Here is a 12,758-nt window from a genome sequence, read left to right as displayed (position 1 = left end):
TGAGATTTTGCTACATGGTTCATTTAGGGACGTAAAGTCGTACTAGATACTTCTGGGTGTGCTTTTCCTGCTGTGAAATCTATTTCTAGAAGGGTGAAGGCTGAAAAAAAGCAGTTCTGCTGTATAGTGTTTGCTAATGGAAATAGTCTATTCGTAGCTCTGAATCAAATGCCTTCTCTATGGAAAACTATTGCTGACTTTGCTAGGAGATGACCACTTTATAAAAGGCCGTATGAAATACCATTTTCTAGGAAATTATATCCTTGCCATAGACCTTTAAGATGGTTTAAAAAAATCCATAGAAATAACACAATGATAGGATACTTAATACAGGGTTTAGGGATCTACCTCTAGACCTTTATTGCACTTTTAGCAACTGTTCTGGTTTCATCTTCCTTAAATAACATTGCTCTTTACATAAGGCTTCATTGAAAAGTAATGTCTTTTGCAGGTAAGTGAAACAATTGTCCCTAGTGCAGCCTGACTGCCTCTGCCACCTAAAGTGGTTCATATGTATCAGGTTTGATGCCTTTTGTTAAACTCTAAAATGAAGATATCTGTCTTGACATGTGTCAAAATCTTTGACCCATCAATGCTGCATTAAATTCTGTGTCCTTGCAGGTAAGGGGAAAAGTCAATAATGTAGAATGGGTCTCTATTATGCTGTTTTAAAGCTATGCTGTCTTGATGCAACTCCATGCTCTGAAAGATCTCTCAGCAGTAAGCCATTCTGACTGGCATTATAAGCAAGACTGATAAAACAGCCCTGATTTTTAGATACAGAGCTGCATTCTCATGTAATGAACAAAGGATATCAGGAGGACATGACACTAGAACATTTGTCTGCCAGTAATTCCAGCTTTTGTATTTTCATTTGAACTCTTTCAAGCTGTATTTTCACTTTTCTAAGAAGCACTGAAAATCATATTTTATTGTCATGCTAAAGAAACTGAACTTAATGAAAAGAAGCATTGTGCAAGTACAAAAGAATTGATCCTGTTATTCAGAAAGTCGGGGAAATTGGGAGTGGTGGAGTGGAGTGAGTGTTCTAACTTCCAGAGATATCAAACTTAATCACTTGTTTGCTTTCTTGTCACTTCTCTCCACTATTTTGTCAATGATCTAAAGTGTTTTGTTTTACTTCAACTAACACTGATTTGTTAATTCACTTGTGGCTGTTAGCAAAAAGCTTCACAACGGAGGCACTTTTTTGCGGGGTTTGTTGTATGGGAGGCTGCATTGTTGTAATAGAGCATCATTTAAATACAGCAACGATTTGCAGGGTATTAAATGGTCAAAAGCTTTGGGCATGTTAAGCACTGCTCAAACACATCCAGAGAGATACTTTCCATCTGAACACCTATGGTCTTAAAGACTTGTTATCCCTTAACATTTAAGGTTATGCCCGGGTTTAATGGAATTTCCTGCTGTGTATCCTACTCTCTTTTTCCTTTGTGACTTTATTTCCTTATGAGCACATCTGACTGACATTTGTCTGATAAGGTTTTGTATACACTTGCTTTATCACTGCCTTATCACACAATGCTTCAGCTTCCTTTCCTTACTCCAATCTCTCTTTTCCCATGCAAGCACAATTTTAAACCTTTCATAAACATTGAAAAGGGAGAAATAATGAAGAAAGAGAAGAAAAAACAACCAGGGCATGTATTTTGCTGAGACATTCTGGCTGACTAGTTTATGTGGCATTGGTGTTTATTATAATAATAAAATTCATAAGCTCATGCAGTACTATTTAAGATGTGAAATGAATTTTCTCATTATAGAGGCCACATTTCATACTTGCCTTTGAAATAAATTATCTTCAGTACCAATGTTACCAATGTTTTCCCCACAGGCCTATTGGAAACATTCGTGAGTGTATAACTGGGCCTTTCACTAACAATTGTATATCCTGCAAGTAAGTCTGTGAGTGAGCCTGCCACATCCTTGTAATGAAACAAAGCCTGATTTTTTTGTGAGACAGGATACTCTTTTCACATCTTATTAGATAATGGATGAGATGTAGAATCAGTTCTGTGGCAAAGAAACACCCCGGAGGCTGATCGGTTTGTCAGAATAAATAGGCATCTCCCAACAGAAATGCATTAAGCACTCCCTTTTTATGGCAAAGCATGCGTCATAAAGAAAAGGCATGTCACTTACAACAAAGAGCAGTTTGTGATAGTTTTATTCATTTTTTACTTTCAGACATGAAAAATATGATAAATTTTCAGTAACAAAATACAGTTGCAGTAAGCAACTGCAAAAATGCTGTCAGTTAACTTGTATTTTATGGCTTCATTAATATTCATACAGTTACTTTGCCCTTGGAAAGGAAAGGATTTGATGTGCAGTCAGGATTTAATACTTTTGCATAAATTTAGTATTAGTCAGTGCTTAAAATTACTATAAGTAGTGTAATTACTAATAATAGTCACACTTTCTTTTCCTTCTTGTGCCAAAAAAAGACTGGAAGATTGCTGTGATAATATAAACAGCAGGTAAACTTTCTACGTCTTTATATATTTAGCACTTGCTGTTGTTACCCTTGAAAGATTCTTTGGTTGGAAAACAATCAACAAAAAGAATAAATCCCAAAGGTTCAAACCTACCCCTGCATTAGAAAGAGGATTAGCAGGGAAATCCCCAAAGCACTTAAGGGATTTAGGCACTGGAAATTAATATAACCTGTGTGTTGGCTATTACAGGCTTTTGAATATCTGTAAAAACGTATGAGATAGGCCCAAGAAGAAATCCTAAATCCAGTGACCTCAGAATGGGGGGTATTAAAAACCTCAACAGGGATTCAGATCCTGTTTTTAAAATCCTCCTATCGTTATGATTATTCAAACAAAAGGTAAAATCAGACCAAACTCTGGTCAGTTCTTTGGAATTCAAGCCCTGCAGATGATGTCTGCAGTGACACTGAATAAAAACTAGGGTGGTAAAACCAAGCTCCAGTCTCAGTTATTCCTGACTGGCTCATTTACAGTGTTTTGAGTTTGGAAGTGGCAGCAGAGTGGGGCTCTTTTTTTTTTGGATGAAAGGAGAATGAGTTTGTCACTTGCATGCTATGCTGGTTGGTTTTTTAGAAATAAGATTTTATCATTTACTTTTTCACAACATTTCAAAGATTTGCTTTCCCTTGGATTAAGCACCACAGCTCTCACTCTCCCTTGCCTACTGCAAATGCCTTTTCTTTGGTCTCTGATAATATCTCCCTATAGTGCTTATAAATATTACTGTTAAAATTATCTTTCTTCCAACTTCAATAAAATATTCCCATTCCCTGCACAAGGCTTCACGTTTGAGCTCCCTTCTGTTATTTTAAAGTTACTCCTCAACTCAGATATTCCATTTCTTTTTCACCCTTACCTCCTTCCATGTGTCTACACAGCAGAATGTAGGGAAGTTTGCAGTGAGGCAGTCACAGACAGGGTTTAATCTGGAGCTCTGTAGGTGCACTGCTAGGGACTTCTGTGCAAGTAACAACTCAAGCACATACCCAGATTTCTTACCAGCCTTCTGCAATCCACGTTGAAATCTGAACTGTCATTTCTTCCCTCCTGTCGTTATCACTATTGGCTTTATACTGATGACAGACTATGTTTTGGCCAAGGTGTGTCATCCAAAACTAACATTCACATCCAGATTAAAGACATCAGGTGAGGAAAGATGCACTCATACCTCTAGTGCAGTGTTTTATTGGCTCTTCAAAATCACTTTTAAAACTTGTATCTAATGTCTGCTTTGACTCTTTCTCGTTTCAGCTTCCAGCCACTGCTTTCTGGTTTGCAATTCTTTGCTAAAATGAAGAGCCTTTCAGTATCCCATACTTTCTTCCTGTGAAGGTACTTACGTACTGCAATCAAGATACCTCTGAATCTTGTTTAACCTAAGCAGAGAAACTGCTAAGCTTCTTGCTGGTTAAACCATTCATCCTCCTTCTCTCCTCCAGCCCCAAATCATATTCATTGCACCTATCTGAGGATTGTCTTGGTTTTGTTACTAGTTATATTTGACTAATCTGTATCATTGCTGTGCTGCATCAGCAAAATTTTATTATATACTTCTGAATCACTGTTGAGTATTGAATCATGACAGGTTTGCTGACAGTCCCTGTCAAATGCTGCTATCAATACTCTGCTCTGAATAGACTCTTCACACTGCTTTCTGTGATCTGCCAGTTCCTAACCCTCATGACCAAAGCATGATGAGACATCCCTACCTTGTCATCTGACAGTGATGACACAGTGCTGCTGCTCAGACCCCAACCACATCAGTTGGAACCTAGCCCACTAAAGCCTTTTATTGATATAATATGGTGATGAATACCTTATCACAATATTCTGTAGTTTGAAGTCTTACAAAAAGACTTGAAGAAATTGATTTTGTGCAATTACTTTTTCTTATCAAACTTGCAATCTCATCATAGAATGAAATCAGTTTCTTCTGTTATGACCTGTTATCACTGAGAATATATAGACTTGTAAAATCTTATAAAAGTCACTCTTTTTTCTGCCTTTTTCTATTTTGATCATTCCTCATTTGGTGGTGGCTGTCTGGACCCTCCACTACTGATGAGAATTGTGAAAATTAAAAGCTACTGAATGTAGGCAGGATCAACATCTTCATCAGTATTGGAGCAAAAGTAGTATGCAAGAAATGCAAAGCTTCCTCAAAACCATACCTATATGAACAAGTAAAACCAACACGGATCTCTTCACCTTTCATTTAAAATGCAGTGCTTACAAGTTTTACTTTCCTTCTCAGGAAAACAAGTACTTCAAGGAATCAAGCTGCAATGCATCTACTCACTCTTTCTTCTAAAATCAAGCTCAAAACCAAACCAAAAGAGTGCTACATTATAATTCATGCTGAGGCTGACATCCACCACAGCTGACATGTGTTAATTCTATTATTTATTGAGCTGCCAGAAAATGCTCTTTAAGTGCTCTTGTAATGTGGGAAGCCTATAGTGTAGTCTAAAGAGAATCCCAGAGAAGCCATGTATAATCTAAGACACGTATGGAACTAAATAGACATTTTTATGTCTTCAAAACCAGTTTGGTTATATATTACACATCAAAGCAAAATAAGTAACAGTCCAAGATACTTGGACAGCTTTGATCATCACGGCATCAGAACATCTTGGAACTGTAAGAAAATCTCTTTCATTGTATGCCAGTGAAGCAGCAGAGGACTGCTGTTACTGTTTTAGTGACTGAAGCCTAATTTGTAGAAAACCTGGGCCACAGATCTTTAAAATTTGAGGATATTAATTCAGTTGATATGCGTACCTAAATGTCACTGAGGATCCACACTAAAAGTGCTTGTCCAAAATCACATAACATAAAGGAGATTTCCAGTTTTTAGACATTGGACTCCCCCACTAGTCAGATCATTCCTCTAAAGAACCACGCCTCTGGTTTAATAAGGTAAAAATTTCACCTAATAGAGGTAATCAGTGAAGTATTTCCATGCTTTCCCCCCACCTCCTTTAAATGAAAATACAATGGAGGAGTGAAACTAAGTAGTCACCAATCACACAGAATATCCTATGAGTTCCAACCATCAAATATTTATATGGTATAGAGAAAATGTATAGTTGTTTGTTCTTCATCAGACTAACAGGATTTTTTTACTAGACTTTTTAATCTGAAGAGTGTTTTATTAAATCGTAGTACAAACAAAACACTGGATAGGTAAAAAATTAATTATCTTCACTGGACAACATCAACATCTGGTCAAAAAATTCCTTGAAAATGTAAAATATTTTAAGGCACCAAGTTTCAATCCTAAATAAGCTTTTCTAGTCTTACTATAGGCTTGCTTACTGGAGCAAACATTTATATTGAAAATATGAACATGCCTTATGGGAAATCAAAGCAATCCGGAAGTGACAAATAGAATGACTCAAGACATCTCTCTACAGTGTTTCCATTTAGAAAAATATAGCTTCCAAATGCACTTACCAAAGTACAAATTATGTTATAGTGACTGAGAAATACATACAAATTTTTTTATTTTTCTTCTAGAAAAGCCCCCAAATCCCAGATTTCACAGAAAAAGATTTTACCATATTATATTTCTTTTGAGTAAGAGAGGACTTAGATCTTGGCAAGAATTCAGACCTCCATAAACACAGACTAAGTATTTTTTACTTTGAAACTACAAACTTTGTTATGTATTTCCACCCAAAGTCAATTAAAACCATCCCTTACCCTCCATAAAAGTCACAATCCTTGTCATGCTGCTGCTGGGAACCAGACATCTCAGCTATTGGATTGGCTTTGCTGCTGGCACTTTGTTATATCCAGAACCAAGTGTGAGACCATCATCCACACACCCTGTCTTTTGGTATTTCTTGTCCTTACAGCAGGAAACTTTAAAAGCAGAATATTTACCATCTGGAGTAGCTATGTTTACTTGGAATTTGTGGCTTTGCCAACTGTCAGTTACAGAAAAACCTGCAAATACTACAATGAAGATAAATGCCACAGTAGAAAAAGCCATTTAGACATTAGAAAAGTCATTTCTAATGACACCAGTTTTATCAGATATAAGGCAATTGCAAAGCATAGTAGTACTTGCAGAGAAATTTTGGTCTTTTTCCATATAATAAAGTACACACATTCACTATGCATATTTCAGCTAAAAGCAAACTTTTGTAAGAAGCATGACAATCTGTCAAAACATGGTTTCAAAAATACAGCTGCATTCTCTGTGCAGCTTTTGCAATCTAAGGGCAATTTGCCATCAACACTAGAAGAGGCAATTTTCTATAAACATAAAAAGCTTTAAGCATAGGACTTAAGCATAGCATCAAGATTTCAGTGTTTTCCTTTTGAATCTGAAAGTCTCCTTCCTGACTTCTGCAAAACAACCATGGGCTCATTCCCTAAGATCTAGATGATGGCATTTATGTCTGAAGCCTCTTCAGTGAGTGCTGGCGAGTTTGCGCCTCCAGCCAAACATACTGTCCTGGAGCTTGCCTTACATCACACAGCATTAACCTGAAAGATGGGCTGGTTAAACTGGCAGCATAAGCCCAGAAAACCTGTCCCAGACCTCCCCCAAACTAATTTGCTGATTTATGTGGATTGGCAATCTTATTTCTGCTTCCCAGCCCCCTTCTTTGTTGCCTTGTCGTCCAAATGCTGCAAGGGATAGAAGAGAAGAAAGAAGCAGGGCAGAATGCATGTACTTCTCTCAGAAGGAGTGACTTCAGCCCCTGTGGGAGAAGAGAGAATGCTCTTTCCAGATTCCTCTACCCATACCTACACACAAGGGTATTACACAGTCTTGTTCTTAGTGTGTTGGCTGGGATGTGAGACTTACTAGCCTATCCCAGAAAATTAGAAGGAAAAGCCTATAAAGCAGAGTTAGTAACAAGATTATGTGGTATACCGAAAGTATGAAAACCTGTTGTTGGTTGTGCTATTATGTGCACATATGAGAGTCATGTCTTTTTATCACTGAAGGATCCTATCTGATAGCTGACTACCCAAGCAAACGTGAGTTCAAACACTGCAAAATTTTCAAAGCAGACCATAGCTTTGGTTGTCTAAACAGGCATAGATGGCCCTGGCAGAGTTGCACACCTCTAACTGGAAGAAGCAGAACAATATTGTGCCCTGAAGCACTAGGAAGGGATGCCCAGTTAGATGCCAACCAAACTCCCTCTGGAAAAGGAAGCCAAACAAGCTTAAACAAAGTAAGCAGCTGCCTATAGCAGCAGGCTGTTAAACCCTGCAAGACATTTGTGTCCCTGTTACTTACCTGTGCCAGAGCTGTGGACAGCAAGCAGAGAGAGCAAGGCGTCTAGCTTGTCATGCTACAGGGACTCTGACAAGACCTTAGATGTTAAACATGACTACTTTGAGGAGCTCTTCCTAGCCCCAGAAACAGCTGCTGCCATGGACTCTGACCCCTCCTTCAGGACCAGCTGTCACAGCTACTTATCCTCCTCTGCTCTTAATTCTTTTGTACCCGTTTCTCCTCTCTGCCTTCTCATTTCTGTGCAGCAGTAGCCTAGATCCTTTCCTTCTTCAGGTGGAAAAACTGAGCTTTACCTGCAGGTTGCACTGCTGAGAAGCTTTGGGGTAGCCCTGCTGGAAGTCTTACGGCCATACCGATAATCTGTAGCTAATGCAGCTGTAGCGTATTTGGGACCTGCACTACTCTCTCTGCACAGTGCTGTGTTATGCCGGGTAGAGGTTTCAGCACAGCTTGGGGATGCAGAGCTGCAGAGATCCCTTACTTCCCTCTGCAGTATAGACATGAAAAAGAAATTTAATTAAGTATTAGGTTCTTGGCGGCCCCACTGGAGAGAAAAAACAATTGTGTATTGACTTAAATCTGTTTCCATTTAAGTTAATTTAGTAAGTAGTACAGACACCTAATCACATCTATCTAGTGTATAATGTTTAGCAATTTCATGCCTGGATGACTAATAAAATGAAAAGTGGATGCAGGTTAATGTAAGATTTCTACAAATGATTTCCATAATAAATTAAAAAGTATTTATATGAGGAAACATTGAAAAACCCCAATATCATTGCCACCTTATAATTTAATGGAATGTCTTAGAAACTAGATGCAAGGGATAAGGCTATTAATTTATGAATAAGAGGAACAATTTTAAAGCACTTGAAGGTGTAAAATGTATTAAGTGGGATTTTAAAAAGACTTTTTGTAATCTAGTGCCCATAATTCTCTGTTTTGAGCATGTAATAAAAGACTGTAGCATCCCACTTACAACTGATGAAAAGGAAAAATAAAAGAAAAATAGGAACAAACCTCTAAATATATAATATATATAGGCATGTATTAAAACTGAAACGATGTGTCTCTCCCACTTAAGGTGGTAGAAATCCTCTGTCACTCCAGTGGAACAATACAGTATTTACCCCAGAGCAGATAAAGTCAGAGCATGAGTTACACTGCAAAGAAAATAAAGCTAGAGTGTATGTTGTTATCACTGAAATGGATAAAAAGAGGTAGTGGAATTTTACATGGAAGAAAGCATTATTTTTAGGAACTAGGATGCAAAGAGAGAAAATGATAGTTTCCTTGAGATGCCTTTAGAAAGTATGAGACAATGCACTTTATAACAAGTATAACACAGTGGCTATTTTTTCCTGCAGAACATGCAACACTACAACTGAGATGTAAAAGCTTAATTTTTTTTTTCAACAAAGTGGTTGAAAGCTACATTAAAATATCATTTCTTCCAGGTTTGAAAAAGATGCTTTGTTGCTGAATGCATATATCAGTCCATAAGGAATGTCATGAGGAATGAATTTTACTGCCTTTGGCTTTAGCTCCTGCTTTAGCAGCCTTGGAGTTCTATTAATATGCCCTTAAAAAGTACAACAAATCTATTTCCATATGATAATACTGCTGCTCTGCATGCATGCCCTGGGCATTTGAGCACCTAGCTGTACATTTATATGTGCAAACAGACCTGGAAATCTGAAGGGTTCATTAATGTGGTTCTTGAAATGAACTACTGAACATGCAGGCTGGGAAGATGATGAGAGCTAAGCAATTACCCAGTGCTTAATTCACACTGAATTGCAATAGAATTCAGGACACTCCTTTCCTTGAATGTCTTTTTAAATATCCCTAACAGAATGAAGGCACCCCACATAAAAACTTTTATTCTGTGCCATTTGGACTGTGTTCTTGTAACAATGTGCAAGATGCACATATTTTGTTCATCTGGTTGCTGGAATTCATCTACATTCAAAAAAGCCCACCCAGCAATATTAAAAACTTCCCGAAGATGGCAGCAGCGACACAGGAATCGACACAAGCTGTCTTGGCTAAGATTTTGCAGTTGAAAAAGATTCTTAAAAAATCATAGTCAATAGCTATGATCCAGTCCGGGGTTACTAACAGCTGATACATGCAAAACCAGTCTTGACAAGACAAAGAAATGGTATTCAGATGCACTGAAACACATAAAAAGGAGTAAGGGGTACTCCCTGTTTCAAGGGCATTGCATCTTACTGCTCTTGGATTTGGTAACAGCTGAAGCCCTGTAAAAAGAACATCCTTCTGAATATGACCAGATAAAATAGCATAAATAATGTATCTGGGATAACTGTGGTGCTTTTAAGTGTTTTATTGGGTTCATGCTATCTCCTATTTGTAGCACTTGCTTTTTAGAACTGTCAACACATATCTAGTTTATGTACTAGGGAGAGCATAAAATAATGAACAGATTTGTGTGTCTCTCTGTTCTCAGGAAATGCCTGGCTTCTGCACATGGATCCAGTGAGCGTGCCTTCCCTCTTAGTGACCAGATTAAGGGCATGAGGATATTTCTCTGACAGAATTTTTGTTTGTTTTTTTTGGGTTTTTTGTTTTTTTTTTTTTTTTTTTTTTTGAGGGGGGGAGGGGAAAGAACGACCTCAGGTCTTTATTCTGCTTCTAATTTATGTTTGTCATATGAAAAAGTGAATCTTTTAAAATTAGGGCATAACTAATCTATGACCAAATCAAATCCAATCCATGTTCTCTCCAAAGACCAGCACCACTCAGTTCAACAGCTGTTTGTTTCAAATTCTGAGTGAATTTTAATAGTACTTCACTGGAAATAACAAAAACCCCACAAAACCAAACCAACCAGAAAAAAAAAAAATCCCCGCATTAGAGGATTCTAATTAGAGGTGTCTCTAAGTCTGAATATTGACACTGCACAACACTGAGAAACTCTGGACAAATTTCAAAGACAGATGAAGACTTCATTTTAAGCCTCAGTCTCAAATTGGATGTAGCCAGACCTTGGAACTCCACCAGGTCCAAGCTCTGAAGGATGGATTTAAACTAAAGATCTACAATTCCAAGTAATCTGAAAGGGGAATAAACTAAAATAAAAATAGTTTAGAAGTGAGAAAGAAATGGCAAGACTTTTAAAAAACTGCCATATTTGGTTCTTCTGAATGGAGCATCATCTTTGCAAAATGTTCTATACACACTGCTAGAGAAAGCACTGGAATAATGATGAAAATACCACCCTTCATCTTTCAAGGAACAAAAGCAGATGCTTCCTGAAAAACACAGGCCAAATCAAAAAACAATGATAGCTGGACTGGTTTATGCCAGGAATACCCTGTCACAATGCAGAGCTCCCATTAAGGATACCTCAATTTCTGTACCTTCTTTTTGGTGCAAAGCCTAGCTGTGTGATTTCAAGAACTTTTCTTTTGAAACAGGAATGTTTTTTTGACTTACAGAATTTGTGCTAATTGTATTCACAGTGTATGTACCAAGTCAATAATGTGACCTCTTGTCTGACCTTCCAGACTAATCCTTTTCTGGTTTGTTGATCCTAGACATTTCTATAAAGAAATTATACAAACTACAAAAAATGATCCCTGAAATGTGAGCTTACAACATTACCTGGTTTATAGGAAATACAATTTGGCACTTGTCTCAGCACCATTTTGAAGAACCACATAATAAACATTTTATTGCAAAAGAAACTCCATTCAGACTCTGACTACATACACGTGTATGAAACCAGCAAATACTGTCCTGTATCAGCATATACTGACAGGCAGCAAGATCTCTGTCTACAAAAAATACACTGCATAAATAATTCATGTTTATCAAGATAATTTTTCCACTCAGCAATTTTCTTACTTTTCTTTGGATTTCTGACATCTACAAATCGCCCAAGAAGCACTACATTTCTCTAGTTGCCTTGGAGGCAACACAGCAAGGCACAAGCAATCTAGAAGATTTCTAGAGTGCATTGATGACAATTCCTTGACACAAAGGATGGAGGAGCCAACAAGGGGACATGGTCTGCTGCACTTCCATCAAGGAAGAACTAGTTGATATGTGAAGACTGCAGGCAGCCTAGGCTCCAGCAACCCTGAACTGATGGAGTTCAGGATCATGACAGAAGGGAACAAGGCAAAAAGCAGGACCATAAATCTGGATTTCAGGAGAACCTACTTTGGCCTATTCAGGGCCAAAGAGTGCCATGGTAGCCGGCCCCCGAGAAAACAAGGGTCATGGGCAGTGGCTGATGTTCAAGGATCACCTCCTCCAGCTCAGCAATGGTCCATCCTGACCATCAGGAAGTCAATTAAAAATAGTAGGAGACTTGCAAAGAAGACCAAGGAAAGTCTGCTGATGAACTGGGCAGGGAATTTGGTGACGAAGTACATGGAAAAAGCCAGAGCAGTCCTAGGATCCACAATTAGCATAAATTTCACTGCTACAAACGTATGATATGCAATTACACTCTGGATGGCACAACAAATAACATTAAACCAAAGTGCAGATGTTCACCCTTTCCTCAGCATAGCCAGAAAAGCAGATGCAATCCTTAAATCCCAAGGAAATGTGTATCTGCATGTGCATGAGTACAGAAGGATGACTCCAAGCTGGAACTTCTGAATAACATGGGAGTATACCAGACCTCTGTATAAAAACAGTTTATGCTTGACCAAAAAAATATTAATGAAACAGTCTTTGTTCAAAAGATCCACTGCAAGAAGGCAAATCTCACATAATGCATCCAAATACCAGTGCTGGCTGAAACAGTTTGCCTGAAATCTGGGAAAGCATGATGCAGTCCCTCCAAGTACCTCTAGGACACCCCTGTGCCTACCAACAGGTCTCATTCTCAGAACTCTGAACTAGTACACTTTTTTTAGTTTCTGGAATTAATGACGGCAATGCAAATTATCTAGATCTTTAGAATAAGCATGCATGGCTGAAGAATTCCTCATTCA

General features: G+C 38.0%; 1 protein-coding gene across 2 annotated transcripts in view; it reads right to left on the bottom strand.

Annotated features, from left to right (window-relative positions):
* The window catches only part of PRKN (parkin RBR E3 ubiquitin protein ligase), a 711,187-nt gene that overhangs the window by 29,605 nt on the left and 668,824 nt on the right, over window positions 1-12,758 (bottom strand). The gene's annotated exons all lie outside the window — the stretch shown is intronic.

The sequence above is a fragment of the Corvus moneduloides genome, chromosome 3 (genome assembly GCF_009650955.1).
Source record: "Corvus moneduloides isolate bCorMon1 chromosome 3, bCorMon1.pri, whole genome shotgun sequence".
Classification (NCBI taxonomy): Eukaryota; Metazoa; Chordata; class Aves; order Passeriformes; family Corvidae; genus Corvus; species Corvus moneduloides.
Note: the sequence above shows the minus strand (reverse complement) of the source record. Positions and strands in the feature narration are given on the sequence as shown.